Consider the following 26,405-nt stretch of genomic DNA (forward strand, 5'->3'; position numbering starts at 1 on the left):
ACCTTCTTCTTGCTGGATACTATTTATAAATTTAGCTTCTTACAAAACCCAAATTACCACCTGATATGCCATAACAACACCAAAATTTACATATTGAAAAATAATTATCTCTCTAATCTTAACATTGACCTCTTTATGGATTTCCTATTTTAATTAATTCAATGATCCTTGCAGTCAGGCCTACACCTGGAAGTGACCAAGACCTTTACATTATCATTTATTATCATTACTTTTCTTGCTTATCTTTAGCTTTCTTCTTTAGATTTTTTTAAAGATATATTTTGATTCAATCTATATCAAACCAGAATTAAATCAGAAACTACCACGTGTAAAATGGACTGTATTTCAAGGCTTGAAATTACTGTCAAAAAAGTCTCAAAACTATATAAGACAAAACCATGATGTCCATTGTAGACTATCTGAGTTCAAATTCCTTTTACACCAGTTTGTTCAGAAACATATTTATGAGAATAGGCCGCAAACAACTCAAATCAATAGTAACTCAGTATGAGTTTACATATTTTAATGTAACCACTGAATTCCTTAGCAATTTATCTTTATTAGAAATTTTGATTAATCTTAGCTAAGACTGTAAAATCCCCAAATCTAAAAGCCCTGATGTATTTTTCCCAACTCTTCTCTCTTTAGAAGCCTTTACAGTTTATTTTGATTATAGTATAGCTCAGATTGATTATATTTTGATTATATAGTATAATATATCCTATAGTATTGTAGGATATTATATATCCTTTGCTACAGCAAATAGCAAGGTTTTGTAGTTTCCATTACACATATGTTCGTTGTAGTCTTGGATTGATACTTTTTTCTTTTTTTAAAGACTTTATTATTTATTGAGAGACAGACAGACTGAGTGAGAGGGAGACATGAGTGGGGTGAGGGGCAGAGGGAAAAGTAGACTCCCTGCTAAGCAGGGAATCTTATTCCACCTGGGGCTGGATCCTGGAGCTCCAGAATCATGACGTGAGCCAAAAGCAGACACTTAATGGACTGAGCCACCGAGGCATCCCAGTACTGCTTCAATTCCAGAATTTCCTTTTAATTCTTTTTACAATTCTAGTTCTTTTACAAAATTCTTTATATGATCATATATTTTCTTGAGCCTATTAATTACAGATATTTTGAACTTAAACTCTGTGTCTGATACTTCTAAAGCCTTATTTATTCACAAATATTTGTAGCTCTATCTTATTTTTTGTATCTAATGTTTAGATCTTATTTCTTTGATTGTTTTGAGATTTTTATCAGGTATAACAGATTTTGCAGAAAAATTATAGAAGTTTGGGAACATATTCTTTTTCTTCATAGTTCAACCAGAAAGATAGTGAGAAGATAATTTCAATCTAATGAGCTACCTGGATCTTGACTTGCAGTTTTTGAAAGACTCTATGTAATTCTGATTTATTAACACTCTTAGAATGCAACCTTCCAAGCTTTCAACTGAGAACCTGGGGTATGTAATAATACCTCTCCCTTTACTGGGTCCATTCCTCCAATGTTTGTCTACTCAGCATTCTGAAACTTCCCAGAGTCTGTTCTGTGTTTCAAAGACACTCTTCTGAACACCTTTCTCTGAAGAGTTTCAGAAATTCACATATCTGAGAAAGTCACTGAAACAGCAATGACATTCTCAACAAGTAGCACTGGACCAGGTTGTTCTCAAAGGCTCACCAGGGAGTTACAGTAATTCTCTCTACAGTAAATGCCTTGAGTAGGAAACCACATGCTTGAAGAATAGGGAGGAGTAAGAAAATGAGAACAATGAAATTGTTTGAGAGAAATAAGTGTCACTACTTTGAATAATGTCACTTAGGATTACAAAAATATTACTAGAGAAAAACATACTATTTCCTCATGTACCTATAAGGAACATGGCTTTCATTTCTGCACTCTCTATTCTAAATTCAGGTCTTTAAGTTGGTTCTCCAGAGATGAGAATTATGTACTTTGATTGACTAAAGCCTGAAATTAACCTGGTTCTGTATTCACTCTTTGATAGAGTAGGTGTGCTAAATATCAATACACAGAAGGGATCCAGCTTCATATTGTCTTATTACATTAAGCTTATGGTCAAACTCAAGTTTATATCTGAGGTAACATGGTCCAAGAATGTATTCCAGCAAGAACATAGGAATCTTTTCCCAGATCATTTGTCCAACTGTAAACACATCAGTAGTCTTCCTATAACAACTTCTTCTTTCATATTTTCTCTTCACTAGTGAAAAAAAAAACCAGTTTGCATTGTGTGTCCAGCTGTCTTCTATCTGAAGGATAACCTCCATAAGCTCCTACTCTGACTGGTAGACCATGTGATGTTTTGGGTCTCCTGGAATTACTGTCAATTCAGAGATGCTGTCCAATAACTACTAAAGTGTGATTATTTTCTTTCTCCAATGCACAATCACCCTGGTAAATGTCTATATGTCCCTTTCCAGAAGGCTTAAAGAAAGATTAACAGCATAAATTTTTGGCCATGTACTGAGGTCTTTCCATAAGGAGAACTGGCTGTCTCTTTATTCAAAGGGATTCTGTAAATTGGCTCAAGTGTGGGAATTGGTTGAAGGGCCATGACTTTGTTTTTATGATTCAAGTTAGATTTTTGCTCCCTTATCCTAAACTTTTCTGTTTATAAAAATCCAGAGGGAATTTAAATAATTACCATCTATTTCACTTTCAAAAACACCATGATCAACTAGTCAACACCACAGGTCTCTGTGAATCAGACTATTCTGTGTCCAGGTTTATCCTGCTGTCCATTATGGTATGCATGCCTGCCTTGTCTCTGGGGACCAGACCTACCACTTGTCCCCTGACACTCAGGAATCCAAGTATTCATTCCTATTGCATTCAGGTTTATCAGTTCAGTGGTTCCACTAAAATTTCTAGCCTTCATATAAGAGTGATCACAGAGCTCTTAAAGGATTTTTGGTTTCCCCTCGCAAATTTATTTCTTACAGTCATGATAAAACCTATGTTCTTCAGATCCTTGAATAATTAATGAATTCATCCTAACATTGCAATCTCCCTAAGCCTTTGTAGCTCATCCACTATAATATACTAAGGCAGTTTTGACAATTTAACTGCATTTAATTTGCCACCTTTTGGTCCATGTTCAAGTCAACCAAACAAACCAGTCATTAGAGCCTTGTTTTGTTTTGTTTTAGATTTTATTTGACAGAGAAAGAGATCACAAGTAGGCAGAGAGGCAGGCAGAGAGAGAGAGAGAGAGAGAGAGAGCCGATGTGGGACTCAATCCCAGGACCCTGAGATCATGACCTGAGCTGAAGGCAGAGGCTTAACCCACTGAGGCACACAGGCGCCCCTCATTAGAGGTTTTTAACCACTCATATTGCAACATTAAAAGCAGAATCTCTGTTCAGTGAGCCCATATCAAAAAATTCAGCCTGATCCAACTTTATGTTCCACTGCTATCCCACATCTTCAATATCTCTTTGTACACATACTCCCAAGGATTTTATCTGTATAATTTGGAAAAAAAAATTGTGTAATTTTTTGGAGTGTAACACACTTTCTCATGGGAAACGTGTTGTACCTCACCTTCAGGGACCTGCTTATACTGTGTGTAGTTATAAGTGTAGAAGGAAAGAGAGGTGTTGGTGGATCCAGAAGAGAATCAGCAATGTTTTGTAAGGTAACAACCTCCTGAGAAACTATTTCAATTTACTTGGGGAGAGCAGAATTGATCATTCAGAAGTAGAACAGCTTATTCTATTTGCAAAGATTCATCAGAGTTTGGGGTTTAACATCTCCAGTTTCATCAGGATCTTTTCATTTTTTCCCATTTCAATTTTTAGAATCAAATTTTTTCCAATAAATGCCATCAGCTTAGCAACAGATACCTTGGGAGGTTAAACAATCAATTTGCATTGTAATTAAACCACTTACTGAATGTGATTTTGGATTTGTTTTTTAGCAATCTTAGTTCTGATCCCATAGAATATAATTATTTCTTTCAAGGAAGACACATTAAAATGCTAGAAAAGAGGGATCAATTGAGAAAAAATTTGTAAACCAAAGGGGACCAGAACTTGATGATTTTGAAAAATCAGCTTCTCCAAGTAGCAAAAGACACTAAAATGAAGAGATTCATTGTCAAGATACGATGCTGTAGAGAAAAGTCCAAAAGAGTGATTATACCACCTCTTGCAGAAACCTCATAAAACCAAAAGTTCAAGGTCAGAATATTTAGAAACACAAAGAACCCTTTTAATAGACTAAGGGTATACCTACTTGAACCTAACAGTCAAACCTTGGGGCTGTAGCTATAGCTATAGAATACTTGAGAATACTCTCCCTGAACCATCTCAACAGAAGGCCAAATATATATATATATATATATATATATATATATATATATATATATGAAGATATATATGAAGTATATGTGAAGGTAGTTATTTCTCTAATGGAGTAACAGTTAATAAAATCTATGAAAGATCCAAAATACACTTGTGAAAATTGTTTCAACAGAAACACTGTCTTTTTGGACTAAAAAGGACAGAAAGACACAAATCAAAAGAAATTCCAATATTCTGACATGAATAAAGTTTATATAGTTATTCAGTGGCAAGCATGTGTTACTTTCCATGAAAAAGAAAGAATGAATAAGAAGGTAGGATCAAATTCCTATAAGGTAGAGCCTAGAACAACTGAGAACTACTCTGAGGCCTTGCAACTTAAGAAATTCCCCCACCTTTGCCAGAGTAAACTTCAGAACATCAATGAAGACTGACTTTTTTTATTCTTCTTTTATCTGGAATATAGATTTCTTTTATCCTAAACCTATGCAACCATTGCATGTCAGTTTTTTGGGGACAGTCATCTTGTTTCTTTAGTTTCCAGGTCACAGATGGAGGGAATATTGCTGGAGATGTTCTTAATGGATTACATTCAGCAGCCTCATCTCCACCTGTATTGAATCTAAGTGATGAGCTCCTACATAATAAATAGATGTCGATATGGAAAGAAACTTTTGGGAAACTTGGAAAGGAGTGAATATATTTTGCATGTATGAAGGATGTGAATCACTGGGGATCTGAGGGAGGACAACAAAAGACATGTCTTAAGGTTATACCCAATGGGTAATGATTTGCTCTACTTGAGTATGAGTGGCTCTGTGACTTGCTTCTTAACCTTTCAAATACGACAAAGATGGTAGGATGAATCTCACATGATTATGTCACATTCTATAAGACTCCAATTTAACCATCTGGAGGCATTGAAGAAGCAAAGTGCCATGAAGTAGAGAAGACCACCTGTAGACTACCAGTTTAAGCTGAGGGCCCCAGCTCTGTAACTACAAGGAACTGAAATTTGTCAACAACCATGTAAACTTTGAAGACAACCTTGAGCCACAGACAAAATGGCAGCCCCAGCTGACCCCTTTGCACTCCGATGTGATCTTTATTAAATGATACTGCTAGCCCATCCCCAGACTTCTGATCCACAGAAATTGTGAGATAATGTTTTCTAAAATCACTAATTTTGTGGCAATTTTTACACAGTGATAGAAAACTAAGGAAATACTTACTCTGATTTAGGCAATATAACAAGGGATTTAGATCAAGTAGATGTCTTCCAAAGTAAACTTTGGCTTTAAAATTCATGATTTAGATGGTGTGACAATAAACTATAGTGCCCAGTATCAGATAAAGTAAGAGGTTATTCTATAAATACGCTAGATTTCAGGATATCTTTTCAGTCTGTATTAGCACAAGGAAATTCAGGAATAACAAAATACAGATATGCCAGTTAAGCCCCATATCAATTCTAGATTAATACAAAATACATTTGTATCTTTAATTTGCATTTAGTACATGGAAACTGAAAGAATCATAAGCTAATCAAATCACAGCCTGAAGACATTTTCATGAGAACAGGTTAAATGTGTATCATTGCCTGAGTTTAATGCAGGCATTTTCACAAAAATAGGGTATTTTTACATTATTCCAATGATTGGCAATGAGTGTAAAATCAAGATAAAAATGCCATAATTTAAAAAGTATGGCTGTAAATTATTGTACTGCCATTTTAAAAAGCATTTTACTTGATTTTCTAGATATCACTATGATTCTTTTTTCCTGGTAAGCACTTGCTTCTGTAAAGTAACCCTGCCCTGATAACCAGTCAGAATTCTACATGTTGACAAATTAAAAACAGCTTTTGTAGGAAGAAAATTATATAGGAAAGGTGAGGATGAGTAACTTTGTATTTTTAAAGATTTTATTTATTTACTTGACAGAGATTATAAGTAGGCAGAGAGAGAGAGAGGAGGAAGCAGGCTCCCCTCTGAGCAGGGAGCCCAATGCAGGGCTCAGTTCCAGGACTCTGAGATCATGACCTGAGCCGAACGCAGAGGCTTAACACACTGAGACACCCAGGTGTCCCAGTGACTTTCTTTATAAAATTTCAAAAAAAATTAGTGTTCTCTTTGCAAATTGTCTGAAAGATTGTACTTGTATGATTTTATTATATTTAGTAAACTTTACATAAATAACTAGATTAATATGGAATATAATAACTTATATGGTGCATAGTTACATGTAGACATTTCTGTCTACAATATATTGAATGTTTAAAGAGATTATAGCTCCATAAAATAACACACAAAAAAACATTCAATATGATAGTATGTGACTTAAAAAGATCTTGCACCAGTAATATTCATAGATATTTAGACTTTTCTTATTTTTCCTCCAAAGATTAATAGAAGCTGAAGACATGAAATTATATTATTAAAAACTGTGTTTTTTTAAGCATGCCTCCTTAATTTGAATATCGGGCAATAATAGAATGCATGTGTAATTTTAGAAATATTTTGGACAACACGCTGAACACATTTAAAGAATCCCTGAAACCAAGAGTCAGAAACCTAAGTCTCCATGGACTCTAAATTCCCATGTTGTAAGTAGAATTTAAGCTCTATGCTATCTTCCATGGGAATAAGAACCCCATGTCTGAAAGACAGATAATGTACAGGGAGTTTTAAGGATACAGTAGACATTGTATTTTTGGATAAAATAATTAAAAATCAAAAGAGATAATTATACAGACTTTACCTACTATAGCATCAAGAAATTTCTGGGTTTCTTAAGTAAAAAACAACACAAAATAAAACTTCTAAAAATAGGCACCTGGGTGGCTCAGTGGGTTAAAGCCTCTGCCTTCAGCTCAGGTCATGATCCCAGGGTCCTGAGGTTAAGCCCTGCATCGGGCTCTCTGCTCAGCGGGGATCCTGCATCTCTCTTTCTGCCTGCCTCTCTGCCTACTTGTGATCTCTGTCTGTCAAATAAATAAAATCTTAAAAAAAAGAATACTCTACTTTAAAGAAAGCAATGTATGAAATTATTTAATTGCTTGCAAGAGATAGAAAGAATTGGTACAAAACACTTATTAGAAGATTGTAAAAGAGCATTGGTTCATCAAAAATTCTTTCCTTAAATTAGACATACAGTTTCATATCAACACTGTTTGATTTCCTCAACTGTTCCTGAACCTGTTCTGCCATAGAGTAACATTTCAAAGGAAGGTTAAATGTAAGGATGATGAAAATGTAGTAGAAATGGAGAACACACTGGCAAATCCTCTAATTCTAGAATGACAAAACAGTTCTGATTGCCCTGATGAGAGATTACTTGAAATTGATTTGGGTAGAAAAATAAGATAATTTATTGATATGAATATGGTAATATGAATAATTTGGTATTCACTGCAATAATTTGAGAGCTGTGGCTTTTATGCTGAAAATTCCCCATTAGAATGTGAATATAAAATTTTAAATGACTTATAATGTAGTAGGAACCCATGACTACATGACACAGATAAACTATTCTAAGGAGTCTTTTTAGGGATTCCAAATAAAATTAGACTCAGCAGGATCAAAGCTAGAGATTTGATTAGAAATATACATAGCCCAACACAAACTGCTTTGATTTTAAATAGTTGCATGGTATTACACAATCGTGAAACACTTCTACTTAGTTATACTCAATGGTACATAAAAGAAATCCCAGTATTAGTATGCTTCCGTCATCCAAGAACAGAATTCAAAACACAGATTTGTATAGTCATTTATCTCTGTCATCTCTTGTTTTAAAAGGGGAACATTAAGCTGATATTTAATATTTTATTTGAAACATACATTGCTGCAATTTGAATATTAAGATGACTTTTGCCACCTGTTACTTCATCCCCCGTTCTTAGCACGGTGCCTGGCTCATATTGAATACTCCAGAAATGTTTAAATAAATGAAGATAATCATTGTCATTCTGTGTGAGGATTGTGAAGACTTTTTATCTGCAAATGATTACTTATTTTCTACTTAGTATGTGGCTCAGTCAGTTAAGCAGCTGCCTTTGGCTCAAGTTATGATCCCAGGATTATGGGATTGAGCCTTGCATCTGGCTCCCTGCTCAGAGGGGAGCCTGCTTCTCTCTCTGCCTCTGCCTGCCACTCTGCCTGCTTGTGATCTCTCTCTCTGTCAAATAAATAAATGAAATCTTAAAAAAGTTTAGATATAGTTTCTTTAATTTTTAAAAATTTATTCTTTTTAACCTTAGCAGTGATTAATGGTGTGTGTGCTTTCCTTCTTGCTTTAGTGTAGGCCAAAGTCAGCACTTTACTGCCTCTATGACTATTTATTTTTGCTAGATATACAAGGTATGCCAAGCTATAATAAACAGATACCAAACATTCTGTTTCAGAGTTAAATGTAAATTGTGAAGTCATTTAAATTATATAATTTTTAGAATGCTTGGCATGTTTCTAATACTCATGAATATGAATTCTAGTACAATAATTCTGGATCAAAATGGCCCTCATTGTTATAGAAAATGTCAGTGTTTCAAGTACTGTTTAAAACATAACTTAAGATCAACTAGCCAAATCAACAGTTACATCTATCCTAGGACCTTGTGGAGACAACATGAATGACCACACTTTGGTCTAACAGGCTGATCTAGAAAGGAAGACAGGAGAAAAAAAATGTCATGATTGCTATCTTACCTTTTACTATAAATACACACATTTTTATATGTATGTATATAATAAATGAGGAAGCGACTGACATCGTGTCATAGGCAGAAGGGTTTAATCTTTCTTGCTATTATCCCCTCAAGTCTGAGAAAGAAAATAGAGCAAATGCACTGAAACACTCCTTTTCTTACTTCCCGAATTGAAGAAAGAACTGAGATCATTAGGACTTCATTTGAAGAATGTAATAATGTTTCTCTCCAGATTCAGAGAATTCACTGATATATGTTTTAATATCTTAACTGGAAGGAAAAAATCACCAGCAAAGGATCATTACAATTGGGAGATTGGAACAGTTCATTGACATGGCACCTACTAGATAATCTGAAACTCACAGGGGCCCAAAAGGAAGATAAGAGATTAACTTTGTATGCCATCAAAGGAGAGATGGTATTACAGCAACAGAGCTGAGAATGAGTTGGCACAATTTAGCCATCAACCAAGAGTGATATAAGAGATCTACATCAAAATATCTGCCATTGGTAGGGCTGGGGTCTCTGTGAAAAATTTTGGAACCACAAATACCAGTTGAGATGGAGTGGTTAATTTTAAGTGCATTGGACTTTGTTCCCCTTTTGATCCTGTTGCTACATATAGAGTCCATTGTATGTTTGGAGTGAAAGGAAGCAATGGAGAGAGGGATTTCTTTGTAATCCAGTGTCTAAGAGGAAACTTAAATCAGAGTTAATAGGAAAGAACTTTGGGTGATTATATTTGTACTTGCACCATCCCCGCACCCCAATGCTAAGCAAGCTATCTTCTATATCCCTTAGTTACGTGACAAAAGCTCTTAGATGTGTTTTGACCTTTTGGACCGTGGGATAAAACTACTTTAATATAAATTTAGAACATATAAACATGATATTAAAATCAGCTAAAACCTGTAGATGCTTAACAGTCCTAAAATCTACTAGAAATGGATGTATAAATGAAAATGGATACAAAGATCACAATAATAAAGATAATTGAAAAGTTAAAAAGGTTGTTCTCTTTAAGTCAGCCACATTGACTTGAAATATGCAAGCAGCTACATAGAAGAAACATTTTCTATAAAAAAAAATGAAACTAAAGAGGAAATATGAAAGGAGAGAAACCTCTCTTTAACTGGACTAGGCTGTGGGTCTGTAAGAAGGCAGTTTAAGAGAGTTTCTAGGTGAAAGACCCTGGCAAAAAGAAACAACCCTTATTAAGAGTGTTGGGTGGCTATACGGTGTGCAGTTTTGACCTTGAACTATAGCAGATACACCTGGGAAGAATGCCAGGATGTTCTTTGTTTCATCAGTGGCCAGTGCAGCAAAAGATGGTTTTAACTTCAACTGGAGTTGGAGACAAAGTTGAACTCAGTAAGTAAAACTTGAAACCCCTGATCAGCTTGTGTAGTAGAGTCAAGTTGAAAAATGTAACATGATCATGCATTTTTAAGTGTTCTGTGCCTCCCAAAGTAGCAGAAGAGTTTTGCTCTCTAACATAAGTGTTTTGCCAGAAGTGCTGCCAATGGAAGATTAAATAAAATACAGAAAAGCCCCTTGTCCATTGTAAGATACCTATTTTTGGATGAGAGACACAAGCTCCTGAGCAGTGGACAAGTACTAGTGCTGGAACAATAGCAACCTTACTTGACTGATTGTTTCTAATGTTTCAGGCAGCTTGTGAAGTGAATTACATGAATTATCTTGTTTAACTATAGCTCTTGAAAAAGTTTATTTCTATGTGGTATGAAGAAAATAAGGCTTATTTTGAAGTCTTATTCAAAGAAGAAGGAAGGAAACTCACAAGGGCCCAATAGGAAGAAAAGAGGTCAACTTGTCTTATGATGAGTATGAAGGAAATAAGATTTTAAACAATAAAGTATTAGTCCAAGGTCTCAAATATTTTAAATAATAGAGATAAGATTAAAATCAAGGCACATCTGTTTCTAGACTCCATGTTCTCAAATTCTGTACTACATTGTACATTGGTGAAACATGCAGTTTGTGTCAGTTGCCTTTGCTTTGGTACAAAAACTACCAAGAGGCTGGATGCACACCATTGTGAAAACATTTAGTCTATTAGTATCTCCACTTAACCCATAAGTTCTAAACAGAGAAAATTTATGGGTTAAGCCTCTGCCTTTGGCTTAGGTCATGATCCCAGTGTTCTGGGATCGAGTTCCACATCAGGCTCTCTGCTCAACGGGGAGCCTGCTTCTCCCTCTATCTCACTCTGCATCCCTCTCTGCCTACTTGTGATCTCTCTCTGTCAAATAATTAAATAAAATCTTTAAAAAAATTAAAAAAATAAAATAAATCTGAAGTGGGGGAGGAGTCAAGATGGTGGAGAAGTAGCATGCTGAGACGACTTCAGGTAGCAGGAGATCAGCTAGATAGCTTATCAAACCATTCCAAACACCTATAAATCCAACAGGAGATCAAAGAGAAGAAGAGCAGTAATTCTAGAAACAGAAAATCGACCACTTTCTGAAAGGTAGGACTGGCAGAGAAGTGAATCCAAAGCAATGGGAAGATAGATGGCAGGGGGAGGGACTGGCTCCTGGCAAGTGCTGGAACAATGGAACACAAAATCAGAACTTTTAAAAGTTTGCTCCACTGAGGGACATTGTTCCAGAGGCTAAGATGGGGTTAAGCCCATGCAGGGACAGCGTGGCCTCAGGTCCCATGGGATCACAGAAGGATCGGGGCTGTTTGAGTATTGCAGAGTTCTCAGGTATTAGAACAGGGAAGCCATCTACAGAGACAGAGCCCAGGAGTGAATTCTCAACTCAGGGTCACACTAAATTGTGATCCATTGCACAGGCCACTGCTCTGTGAGCAGGGACCCCACAAGATCTGGGGGCACCCCCTTGGAAGAGCTCAGGGATCTGCGGGGTTTGGAGACTCCAGGTGGGGCTGTGTGCCAGAGACAGGGAAGCTTGTTCACAGGCTGGGTGAGCTCAGAGTATGGCCAGGGGCTAGGAAGACAGGAATGATTGAGCGCTTTTCTCGGAGGGCGCACTGAGGAGTGGGGCTCGGAGCTCTTGGATCCTCTGGGCCAGAGACTAAGAGGCCACCATTTTTAAACCCGTTCTCCAGAGCTCTACGGAAAGCATTCAGGGAACAAAAGCTCCCAAAAGCGAACCTGAGTGGATTACTTAGCCTGACCCCTGGTAAGGGCGGTGCAACTCCGCCTTGGGCAAAGATACTTGAGAATCACTACAACAAGCCCCTCCCCCAAGAACATCAACAAGAAATCCAGCCAAGACCAAATTCACTTACCAAGGAGAACAAAGGAATTCCAGAGAAGGAGAAAGCAAAGCATGGAATTCAGGGCTTTCTCCCCATGATACTTTAGTCTTACAAAGTTAATTAATTTTTTTAATTTTATTTTTTCTTCTGTTAATTTTTTTTAACTTTTACCCTTTCCCCTTTTAACGTTTTTAACTAGTTTACCTCAACAATACCTTCCATTAAAAAAAAATCTTTTCAACCTTCATTATTATAGTCATATTTTATTCTTCACTGTATCTAACTTTATTTTTTGTATACACACAGGGTTTTTCTTCTAAAAAAAATGAGGGTGCAACTTCTTCTAATAGATCAAAATACATCTTAAATCTAGCACAGGGCTTTGCTCTAGTCTCCAGCCTGAGCAAATTCTTTCCACTTTCTTTTTCATTATTCCCCCCCCCCCTGCCAAAAAAAGGAGTTATCAACTCCTTTTGTAGAAATTAAAAGAAAAAAATTTGTCTTTATAATTATATTCTATCCCTTCATTGTGTTTAACCTTATATATGTTTTTCATTCTTTAAAATTTTGGGAGGTAGGTTCTTCTAAGAAACCAAAGTATTCCAAAAATTAAGTGGATGACCCTGTTCTATTCACCAGTCTAAGATGCATATATTCTCATTTTTATATTTTTATTTATTAGCTTTCTTGTTTTATTTTTTTTTTCCTGAACCTCTTTTTATCCCCTTTCTTCCCCCCAAGATTTGGGTCTCTTCTGATTTGGTTAAAGCACATTTTCTTGGGGTCTTTGCCACACTTTTAGTATTTTATTCACTCCTTCATATATTCTTATCTGGGTAAAATGACAAGGTAAAAAAAAAAAACTCACCACAAAAAAGAAAAAAAGAAAAGAAAAGAAAAAGAACAAGAGGCAGTTCAAAAGGCTAGGGAAGTAATTAATATGGACTTTGGTAATATGTCGGATCTAGAGTTCAGAATGACAATTCTCAAGGTACTAGCTGAGCTTGAAAAAGGCATGGAAGATATTAGAGAACCCTGTCTGGAGAAATAAAAGCCCTTCCTGGAGAAATAAAAGAACTAAAATCTAACCAAGTTGAAATTTTATAAAAAGCTATTAATGAGGTGCAATAAAAAAATGGAGGCTCTTACTGATAGAATAAATGAGGCAGAAGAGAGAATTAGTGATATGGAAGACCAGATGACCGAGAATAAAGAAACTGAACAAAAGAGAGACAAACAACTACTGGACCATGAGGGGAGAATTGGAGAGATAAGTGATACCCTAAGATAAAACAACATTAGAATAATTGGGATTCCAGAAGAAGAAGAAGAGAGAGAGAGAAGCAGAAGGTATATTGGAGAGAATTATTGTAGAGAATTTTTCTAATATGGCAAAGTGAACAAGCACCAAAATCCAGGAGGTGCAGAGACCCCCCCTTCAAAATCAATAAGAATAGGTCCACACCCCGTCACTTAATAGTAAAAGTAACAAGTCTTAGCAACAAAGTGAAAATCCTGAAAGCAGCTAGGGAAAATAAGTCTGTAACATACAATGGTAAAAATATTATATTGGCAGCAGACTTATCCACAGGGACCTGGCAGGCCAGAAAGAACTGGCATGATATATTCAGAGCACTAAGTGAGAAAAACATGCAGCCAAGACTACTATATACATCTAGGTTATCATTGAAAATAGAAGGAGAGAGAAAAAGCTTCCAGGAAAAACAAAAACTAAAACAATTTGTAAACACCAAACCAGCTTTACAGGAAATACTGAAAGGGGTCCTCTAAGCAAAGGGAGAGCTAAAAGTACTAGATCAGAAAGGAGAAGAGACAATATACAGTAACAGTCACATTACAGGCAATACAATGACACTAAATTAATATATTTTAATAGTTACCCTGAATGTAAATGGGCTAAATGCCCCAATCAAAAGACACAGGGTATCAGAATGGATAAAAAACCAAAACCCATCAATATTCTGTCTAAAGAAACACATTTTAGATCCAAAGACACCTTCAGATTTAAAGTGAGGGGATAGAAAACAGTTTACCACTCTAATGGACATCAAAAGAAAGTTGGGGTGGCAATCCTTATGTCATATCAATTAGATTTTAAGCCAAAGACTATAATAAGAGATGAGGAAGGACACTATATCATACTCAAAGGGTCTGTCCAACAAGAAGATCTAACAATTTTAAATATCTATGCCCCAACAAGTCAACAGCCAACTATATAAACCAATTAATAACAAAATCAAAGAAATACGTCGACATAATACAATAATAGTAGTGGAATTTAACACTCCCCTCACTGAAAGTGACAGAATATCCAAGAAAAAGATCAACAAGGAAATAAAGGCCTTAAATGACACAGAGGACGAGATGGACATCACAGATATGTTCAGAAGATTCCATCCCAAAGCAACAGAATACATATTCTTCTCTAGTGCACATGGAATATTCTCCAGGATAGATCACATCCTGGGTCATAAATCAGATCTCAACCAGTATCAAAAGATTGGGATCATTCCCTGCATATTTTCAGACCACAATTCTCAGAAGCTAGAACTTAGTCACAAGAGGAAATTTGGAAAGAACTCAAATACATGGAGACTAAACAGCATTCTTCTAAAGAATGAATGGGTCAACCAGGAAATCAAAGAAGAATTGAAAAAATCATGGAAACAAATGATAATGAAAATACAACTGTTCAAAATCTGTGTGACACAGCAAAGGCAGTCCTGAGAGGAAAATATATAGTGGTACAAGCCTTTCTCAAGAAACAAGAAAGGTCTCAAATACACAACCTAACCCTACACCTAAAGGAGTTGGAGAAAGAACAACAAAGAAAGCCTAAACCCAGCAGGAGAAAAGGAACAATAAATATCAGGGAAGAAATCAATGAAATAGAAACCAAAAACAAACAAACAAAAAACTAAAACTAAAAAAAAAAAAAAATAGACAAATCAACGAAACTAGGAGCTGGTTCTTTGAAAGAATTAATAAGATTGATAAACCCCTGGCCAGACTTATCAAAAAGAAAATAGAAAGGACCCAAATAAATAAAATCATGAATGAAAGAGGAGAGATCACATATAACACCAAAGAAATACAAACAATTATAAGAACATATTATGAGCAACCATATGCAAACAAATTTGACAATCTGGAAGAAATGGATGCATTCTTAGAGACATATAAACTACCACAACTGAACCAGGAAGAAATAGAAAACCTGAACAGACCCATAACTAGTAAGGAGATTCAACCAATCATCAACAATCTCCAAACAAGAGACTAGGGCCAGTCTGTTTTCCTGGGGAGTTCTACCAAACATTTAAAGAAAATTAATTCCTATTCTCCTGAAACTATTCCAAAAAATAGAAATGGAAGGAAAACTTCCAAACTCATTTCATGAGGCCAGCATGACCTTGATCCCCAAACCATACAAGAATCCCACAAAAAAGAGAATCACAGACCAATATCCTTGATGAACACAGATGCGAAAATTATCACCAAAATACTAACCAATAGAATCCAATAGTACATTAAAAGGATTATTCACCACAACCAAGTGGGATTTATTCCAGGGCTGCAAGGTTGGTTCAACATCCACAAATCAATCAATGTGAAATAATACTTTAATAAAGAAATAACAAGAACCATATGATTCTCTCAAATGAAAAAGCATTTGGCAAAGTACAGCACACTTTTCTTATCAAAACTCTTCAAAGTGTAGAGATAGAGGGTACATACCTCAATATTATCCAAGACATCTATGAAAAACCCACTGTGAATATCATTCCCAATGGAGAAAAACCAAGAGCTTTTCGTTAAGATAAGGAACACAGCAGGGATGTCCATTATCACCATTGCTATTCAGCATAGTACGAGAAGTCCTAGCCTCAGCAATCAGACAACAAAAATAAGTTAAAGGCATCCAAATTGGCAAAGAAATCAAACTATCACTCTTCACAGATGATATGATACTGTATGTGGAAAACCTAAAAAACTCCACTCCAAAACTGCTAGAATTTGCACAGGAATTCAGTAAAGTGTCAGGATGTAAAATCAATGCACAGAAATCAGTTGCACTTCTTTATACCAACAACAAGACACAAGAAAGAGAAATTAAGGAGTCAATCCCATTTACAATTGCACCCAAAACCATAAGATACCTAGGAATAAACCTAAACAAAGAGGCAGAGTCTATACTCAGAAAACTATAATGTACTCATGAAAGAAATTGAGGAAAACAAAAAGAAATGGAAAGCATTCCATGCTCTTGGATTGGAAGAACATATATTGTGAAAATGTTTATGCTACCTAAAGCAATCTACACATTTAAGGCAATCCATATCAAAATACCATCCATTTTTGTCAAAGAAATGGAACAAATAACCCTAAAACTTATATGGAACCAGAAAAGACCTCAAAGAGCCAGAGGAATATTTAAAAAGAAAGCCAAAGTTGGTGGCATCACAATTCCGGACTTCAAGCTCCATTACAAAGCTGTCCTCATCAAGACAGCATGGTACTGGCACAAACACACACACATCGATCAATGAAACAGAATAGAGAACCCAGAAATAGATCCTCAACTCTATTGTCAACTAATATTCAACAAAGCAGGAAAGAATGTCCAATGGAAAAAAGACAGCCTCTTCAAAAAATGGTGTTGGGAAAATTGGACAGCCACATGCAGAAAAATGAAACTGGACCATTTCCTTATACCACACGTGACAATAGACTCAAAATGGATGAAGAACCTCAACATGAGAAAGGAATCCATCAAAATCCTTGAGGAGAATACAGGCAGCAACCTCTTTGACGTCAGCCACAGCAACTTCTTCCTAGGATCATTGCCAAAGGCAAGGGAAGCAAGGGCAAAACGAACTATTGGGACTTCATCAAGGTCAAAAGCTTTTGCACAGCAAAGGAAACAGTTAACAAAACCAAAAGACAACTGACAGAATGGGAGAAGATATTTGCAAACAGCATATCAGATAAAGGGCTAGTATCCAAAATCTATAAAGAGCTTAGCAAACTGAATATCCAAAGAACAAATAATCCAATCCAAGAAATGGGCAGAAGACATGTACAGACATTTCTGCAAAGAAGTCATCCAAAAGGCCCACAGACACATGAAAAATTGCTCCACATCACTTGGTATCAGGGAAATAAAAATCAAAACCACAATGAGATACTGCCTCACACCAGTCAGAATGGCTAAACTGAACAAGTCAGGAAATGACAGATGCTCGCAAGGATGCGGAGAAAGGGGATCCCTCCTACACTGTTGGTGGGAATGCAAGCTGGTGCAGTCACTGTGGGAGACAGCATGGACTGTCCTCAGAAAGTTGAAAATAGAGCTACCCTACGACCCAGCAATTGTACTACTGGGTATTTACCCTAAAAATACAAACATAGTGATCCGAAGAGGCACGTGCACCCGATTATTTATAGTATCAATGTCCACAATAGCCAAACTATGGAAAGGACCTAGATGTCCATCAACAGATTAGTGGATAAAGAAGATTCGGTATATATATATATATATATATATATATATATATATATATATATATATATAATGGAATACTATGCAACCATCAAAAGAAATGAAATCTTGCCATTTGTGATGATGTGGATGGAACTAGAGGGCATTATGCTTAGCAAAATAAGTCAATCGGAGAAAGACAACTATCATATGATCTCCCTGATATGAGGAAATGGAGATGCAATGTGGGGGGTTTGGGGGATAGGAAAAGAATAAATGAAACAAGATGAGATCAGGAGGGAAACAGACCGTAACAGACTTTTAATCTCACAGCACAAACTGATGGTTGTGGGGTGTGGGGGTGGTAGGGAGAGGGTGGTGGGGTTATGGATATTGGGGGGGGTATGGGCTATGGTGGGGGCTGTGAAGTGTGTAAACCTGGTGATTCATAGACCTGCAACCATGGGGCTAACAATACTTTATGTGTTTATAAATTTTTTTAAATTAAAAAAAAACCTGAATTAAATATAACATTAGACCTAAGAGGAAAAGAACCAAACTAAAATTACTAACAAAACAATACAATCATTGTATTTACAATTTTATTTTTAAAATACTTATTAGTACTATGCACATGAAAATATATGAAGGGCGGAACACTATACTGCAAAGAAAATGTTTAGCAAGATTTTAATCCATTCCCTTCCTTTACTGGGTGACATTCCTTAGAGAGAAAGATAGCAGGTAACACCATCAAATCTCCTTGTAAACATGCTGAACTCAGACTTCCTAGTGTGCTATACCTGGGTCTTGATTTATAAAGACGACTGAGTGAGAACACACAGATTTTGATACTATTGAAAGAAAAGTTAATAATACTCACAATTCCCATAGACACAAAAGTCATGGCTCACCACATAAAGTCAAAGGAGGAATACCAGATATTGGTCAAGAAGCAGAAGTACGAATGAGGGGAGCACAAAGATCTTTTTTTTTTTTTTAAGATTATTTATTTATTTATTTGACAGAGAGAGATGACAAGCAGGCAGAGAGGCAGGCAGAGAGAGGGGAGGAAGCAGGCTCCCTGCTGAGCAGAGAGCCTGACTCGGGGCTCGATCCCAGGAACCTGGGATCATGACCCGAGCTGAAGGCAGTGGCTTAACCCACTAAGCCACCCAGGCGCCCCAGAGCACAAAGATCTTGACCTTCAATGGGATTTCTATAAGAAAGACAAAACAAAGCAAGGTAAATAGTTTAGGGTTGGACACTTGGAATAATTTCGGCTGGTTTTAGGCTATAGGGGTGGTACCCCTCTGTGGGTGCCTAGTAGTTGGTCTTGGGATGATTAAGGCAGAAGGATTTTGCTTCCTTGGTATATACACCAGATAAAGGAGGTTTGAATCTGAATTGATTAGTTTCACATCAAAGGTGTTCTCCAGGTTGAGTTCCTTGCTAGCTCTAAGAATAGGCTAAATCAGAAGGGAAGGTCTCCTCCAGCCAGAAAGTTTTTTAAGATGTCAAAACATCTTAACATACAGGGAAAAAAAATACACACACACACACACGTACACAACATACTGAGAAAATAAACTAAATGGTATTTTCTTGCAGAAGAGTCCTTATCTACGACATAGTTTTAGTAGGATATATTTGATCTGTCTACAAATGTTTATGTAGTGGTCAGAAGACTACGACCTATGAGTTAAGAATGTTTTTACCTTTTTTACATGTTGTAAAAATAAAATACAAAGATTAATGGAGACTATATGTGGCCCACAAAGTCTAAAATACTTACTCTCTGTCGTTTTATAGAAAAAAAAATGCCAACATCTGACTTACTGTAACCAAACAACAAATCTATGGATTTATGTGGAAAAATAAATTTGCTAGAAACACTATGAGAAAGCAAATTTCTGTTAAACTGAGACGTACGAAACACTTAAAAATGTATGATCATGTTACATTTTTCAACTTGACTCAATTAACTACACACAATGCTCAAGGGTTCTCAAGTTTTACTGGTTGAATTTACCTATGGTTTTATGTGGAAAATGTTCTCTAAGTAATACACCTATTAGAATATAAATGAAGATAATTCATGAACCAAACTGCTCTCATCTGTACAACTGATATGGTCATAACTAGAGCTTAGCTTTCTTCTATGTTGATTGGGGCCCAGAGAATACCCCAATGTCTCAAGAAATGACCCGGGTTTCTGCATTTGTGGTCTTATACCTCCCTCTGCTTTATCAATATTCACAGGTTGTTGTACTTTTGATATTGTTGGTAAAGTTTACTGGGTAAGAACCTTGACATTCTAAATCTCTAATGATCTCTTTGGTCACACACAGCTGATATATGAAAATGTAATGGTGTAATTTGTTGTTGTTGAAACACTAAAGAGTAAGAAAGGAAAACAACAAACCTGAAAATTAAGGATTATGTTATGGACTAATATAAAACCTCAAATTAGTTTGAAGCCTTACTTGCAATTATGATAGTATTTGGGGGTATGGACTTTGGGCAGTATTTTGGTTGAGAGGGGTCACAAGAATGAGGCCCTCATAATGGGACTAATATCCTTAGAGAAAGAGATGCCAGAGAGTGTGCTCCTTAGCTCTCTCAAACCCGCGAGGACACAGAAAAAAAAGTGGCCTTTTGGAAGCCAGAAGGAGTGTTCTCACCAGAACTCGACGCTCTGGCATTCTGATCTTGGACTTCTAGGTTCCAGAATGGTGAGAAAATAAATTTCTGGTGTTTAAGCCATGCAGAATATACAAAAAGGTGATTCTGCTAAGATGGATATGCTGGTACTGAGGCCGAAATAATACATTATGATAATGCTGATTAGAACTGCATCTGACAAGTGAATACTGAACAAATGAAAATGGATCTTGTCTGCATTGTAGTAATTGGTATTATTTTTCCTCTGACTTCACCTAGTAGGTGGAAGGTAGAGCCTCAGAGTGGATGTCAGTATAAGGGGCAGTGGACCATCAACCTTAGGCATCAGAGAATGTGATATGGTAGGTTTTTTGCTGAGGTCCTGAGGCTGATGATTGTTAACTCTTGAAAAGAAAAAAAATGGTGTCATGTAACCATCATGTATGTTAAGCTGCTTATAATTTCCTAAAATCATACCAAAGGATTCTTTTTTTTTTAAGATTTTATTTATTTATTTGAAAGAGACACAGCAAGAGAGGAACACAAGCATGGGGAGCGGGAGAGGGAGGAGCAGGCTTCCTGAGGAGCAGGAGCCCAATGCAGGGCTTGATTCCAGGACCTTGGGATCATGACCTGAGCCAAAGGCAGACACTTAATGACTGAGCCACCCAGGCCACGCACCCCAGCCACCCAAAGGATTCTTAATATTGATTGGCATGTCTTATATTATATTTCATCATTTCCTATAAATGTAATCTCAAAAGGTTTTCTTTTGCTTCATTGTTAATTATTGCTTTACTTAAGCCTTCAAGTCTTCATTTCTTTTTTGAAGATGTTGGTGAAGCTACCACAATACATTATTCGATGACTTATCTGACGCTGCTTTTGAGTTTATAAATGACTGGATTATTTTAGGGGCACCTGGATGGCTCAGTGGGTTAAGCCTCTGCCCTTGTTTCAGGTCATGATCTCAGGGTCCTGGGATCCAGCCCCGCATCGGGCTTTCTGCTCAGCAGGGAGCATGCTTACCCACTCTATATCTTGGCCTGCCTCTCTGCCTACTTGTGATCTCTGTCTGTCAAATAAATAAAAACAAAAATTTTAAAATAAATAAATAAATAAATAAAATGGATTATTTCAAACATTATTTATCCGACTTGCACCAAAATTATTTAAATTCTTTATATATTTTTTCATTTTTGTTTCATATAGCAATGCAAAGATTACTATAAAGCCTAGCAGTGTTGTATCTCTTTCAGATCCATACCTCAGTGATTCAGAATCTAAACAATATGACCCATAAATATGTGACTTTGAACCTGATATTAGATGTTGAAGAATGTGCAAGGTGGGGGTGGTAATTTCCAGCCAAATGTGCAAATTGTTCATCAGGAGGCCAGAAACATTGTAAATGACCAGTGACATTGCAATCTACAATAATTTCTTTCCTAAGGTTCCCACTGCCCTCCAGAATGAAATACTGTGGCATTAGTGTAGATGCATCCTTGCTATCATAGCATTATATTTTGTTTTGTTTGACCACCAGAACAGAAATACACATTTTTGGAATAGCAACATAATTTTTTCTTCCTTTTATGAATTTATGTATGTAATCTGGTGTACATGTAGTAGTATTTGAGTAGAATGGTAATTTCTTAAATTCATTTGCACATTGTTTTTTCTTTGGGTAAAATTTTTGGTGTTATTTAAAGCTATACTACAATTGTTTGTACCACAATGGATGAATTATCCCTTGAGGAAGAGAAAAACTGAAACACTGTTGTCTGCTTCATTAGACCCCCTAACCAAATAGTGAAGGAAAAATAATTTGAAACAAATCATAAAATGTTACCTTATTAAAAATACCCAAGTCAACTTAAGACAAATGAATGCAATATAAAACATGAATTATCTGTAGCATTTTTCATCACTGATTATGGTTAGAATTATAAAGCCAGTCTATTAAAATAATGTTGATTTTTATTGGATACTTGTTTATATTTGAGTAGGTAGTCCTAGACATAATTTTATTTTCTAGTTTTTTTTAATCTATTTAAAGTTCAGTAGACAAAGTTATATTTTCAAATTTTCAATATACATTTATCGAAAACTACTGTCATTCAGGAAATTAAGCCTGATAATAATATCAAAAACTTATATTAAGGAAGCATTTAATATTTTCTAAGCTCTGTAGAAATATGTTACAGGTACTAACTTATTCCTTTGTTCCAACATGCAGAGGCAAATGCTATTATAACCACATTTTAACCATAAAGAAACTGATCATCAGAGAAGTTAAATTATTTATTCATGGGCATAGTGAAAAAAAGCACAGACAAGACTCAAACCCATGCATGTTAGAACTTTGCTCTTAAGCAGTGAACAGAACACACTTATTAAAAGGTGGCTGCAAAGTAACACAATACCCAAGATACATATTGCCCTGAGGCCTCAGAACAAACAATTCGCTCTGGTAGAGAAGCTTCCAGAAAGGTAATAATTGAGTAGTATGAATGAGAAGGAGTTTGCCAGAAGAGAACTAGATATTCAAGACAGGAAAAACACAACGCACCAAATGCAAAGCCATATGACACAAATGGGCAAGCATGGGAAAGATGGAGGACTGTGTGGGAAGACTTGTACAGCTGGTGCTGAGGGTGTGTGTAGGAAAAAGCTGGAAGATCAGCTAATCAGCTAATCAGCCTATGCGATGAAATAGTTGTCATCTGCAGAAGGTCTTTATCATTTACTAAATTTTAACTGACCTGAAAACAGGAAATGTTTCTGTATCATTTACTCTATTCCTGTCACCTATCTCAATGCCTCCTGCTTCTCAATAAATGTATATTAAATGAATGAATAAATGCATGAATTCATGAATGAATGAATGAATGAATGATGTAGATATAGTTTGGTAGATGAATTGAAGTTAGATTCTGTAGGTCCAAGAAGATTTTTTGAGTATTTAAGAAGGAAAATGACAAGATTGCATTTTTGGTTGTTTCTTAAAAACATAACTCAGGGGTAGTTTTGAGGGAGTCTTTAAAGTAGCTTCTCATTAAAATAAATGATAATTTGTGTAAGTAAGCCTCCACTGTACTTTTATTGCTGAGTAATTCATGAAAACTCTCTATTTCTTCTTTCTGTCAAATGAGGGGATGAAATCATCAGGTCGTCTTACCCAACACATGTGTAGCACATACTAGAGTGTAAGAACATGGTCTTACCATGTTGATATTGACACATAATGGACAAACCTGGCAACACAAAGCACCCAAGAACCCAAGGCTACAGTCTGGTCCTTTATGAGTAAAAACAACAACAACACAAAAGCAACTTCAGAGTAGTTATACCTCACTTATCGCAGGTTGGAGTAAAGGAGAAGATGACTTTTGAACTTTGGGTAAGTCTTAGAAAAGAATCTTTGAGGAAAGTATCACTAACTTATTTGAAAATGGAATGCATATTCTTGGTAGGAAGGCCTCCTTCATACAGGAATTTACTGATATATTGCATAAAAATGCTATTTTGTTAAACTGACAAACTTATTCCATCCAAAATCCTTTTTTTTTTTTAAATTTAAACAATAGCTAAGGAAACAAGCTTCCCAAAAGGAAGAAAAAAACCATGGCACAGGAGATGAATTCCAAATGGCTCCAACTATGTGAGTTCTAAGATTATGATATTTGTGATTCAAAACATAAATTGTTTTCCAAAAAGAAATCTTTCTTTATTAAATAACAAAAATAGTTAATTCTTCTCTTCTAAATATATAATAAAATAATGAACAAAATTTATAATATTAATTCTAGAAGAGTAATTTATATTGTATAAAATACCTGCTCTTATACTCACAAACAACCTGTAAATAGGCTGGTCCTGGGGCGCCTGGGTGGCTCAGTGGGTTAAAGCCTTTGCCTTCGGCTCAGGTCATGATCTCAGGGTCCTGGGATAGAGCCCCGCATCGGGCTCTCTGCTCCTCGGAGAGCCTGCTTCCCCCTCTTTCTCTGCCTGCCTCTCTGCCTACTTGTGATCTCTCTCTATCAAATAAATAAATAAATAAATAAATAAATAAATAAATAAATAAATAAAATGTTTAAAAGAAAATATGCTGATCCTATATTCCTTTTCTCATTGTATAAGAGATTCAAATTAAGGGAGCAGTAATTTTAAAGTAATTTGCCCCAAGTTACAAAATCACAACAAATATTAGAAATGAATACCAAATTTAATGTAAATGTCTCTAAAAGGACTAGAATATCTTTCTCTTTCTGTTAATTCTGACTTCAGCTTCTCATCATTACGTATTTTAAATGTTGGTATTCTCCTGGAGTTATGATACATACTTGGAGTATGAAACCTTTGGCACTGCTCGCAGAACCAGCAGCTGGAGTTCTTCTGGCTTGATTTATCTCAGCAGCTGTTTGCAGAATTACTGAAGCCAGATTCCTTTTCCTCTCTACTTTGCTCTTCTTGGGAACTGTTGATGTCATGTTATATTTTCTGTAAAAGCTGTTATGCATCTTTCCATAAATAATGCACTTATGAAAAGGCTTCAACTTAACTTCTCCTTAAACTTCTTTATTTCTTATCCTACCCCAGTGACACCTAGTGGTATTTTATTACTTACCTCTGTTTGGTTGTCCAAGAACATATCCTCACCTTGGTGACAGAGACTGTTATTACTTCCCAGTATCCATCCATTTCTCATTACTGTATTGAGCACACCATTAGTTTCTTACCTGAAGGGAATAAAATGATTTCTTTTGTTCTTATTTTTTTCTTTTCATAACTTGTACTATTAAAGAGCTGAGGCCATATTTTCTCCATAACCTTCCATCATATATTTTCAATAATGGACTAAACAGGATTTTTAAGAAACTGTTGCACACATAGCAAATGATATATGTTATGATGGTGGCATAGATAAGCTGCTATGAGAGTTCCGATGAGTGGGGATAATGTGGGCCCAGAATGGGTAAGGAAGACACGGAAAAGTAGCAACTTAGATCAGTCTTGAATAAAATTATGGCTATGCTACTCATCTGGATCATAATGGGATGGATCAAAATTAAAGCGTCTGAAAAATTAATGATTTTGATCCATAGGACCTGAGTAATCTCTGATAGAGTGCTATGAGCCATTAAATGCACAATAAGCATTTGCTGATTTTTTAATTTAAATATTTCATTTATTTATTTGACACACGCACACAGAGATCACAAGTAGGCAGAGAGGCAGGCAGAGAGAGAGGGGGAAGCAGGCTCCCCACTGAGCAGAGAGTCAGATACTGGCCTCAATCCCAGGGTCCTGGGATCATGACCTGAGTCAAGGGCAGAGGCTTGACCCACTGAGCTACCCAGACACCCTAAGTATTTGCTGATTAAATGTATCTAGTAATATGGCTTGATATAGTTCTCTTTTGATGGAGTAGAGAATGTAATTTTTGTAGAGTTAAACAATGGTTTAGAGAAGAATGTTGCTAACTCTGGTAGAAATGAAGATAAGGAAAACTCATCTTTTAAAACAAAAAATTATGTGGGGTGACTGGATGGCTCAATTGGTTAAGCATCTGACTCTTGGTTTCAGTTCAGGTCATAAACTCAGGGTAATTAAATCAAGCCTCATGTTGGGCGCTGCACTTAGCTCATGGTCTGCTTGGGATTCTCTTTCCTCTCCCTCCACTCATGCCCTCTCTTTCTCTCTCTCTAAAATAAATAAATGAATCTTAAGAAAAATAAAAAAAGGAATATAAAAAAGCAACATATACTGAATGAGATACACTATCCCTGGAAATGCTTCTCCTTCAGGAATGATTTGTAATAAATAACTGTTTGTCATTATTTACTATTTGCTAAATATTGTGCCAACCTATTCACATATGTTTTCTAATAGATGCTTATAACAAACTTGTAGGATCCCATCAAATACTCTAGTTTACAAATAA

At 36.0% G+C, this 26,405-nt stretch overlaps 1 long non-coding RNA gene across 1 annotated transcript in view; it reads left to right on the forward strand.

The window, feature by feature from the left end:
- The window catches only part of LOC309847919, a 209,349-nt gene that overhangs the window by 161,641 nt on the left and 21,303 nt on the right, over positions 1–26,405 (forward strand). The window lies entirely within an intron of this gene.

Source organism: Mustela nivalis (genome assembly GCF_964662115.1).
Source record: "Mustela nivalis genome assembly, chromosome: 14".
NCBI lineage: Eukaryota > Metazoa > Chordata > Mammalia > Carnivora > Mustelidae > Mustela > Mustela nivalis.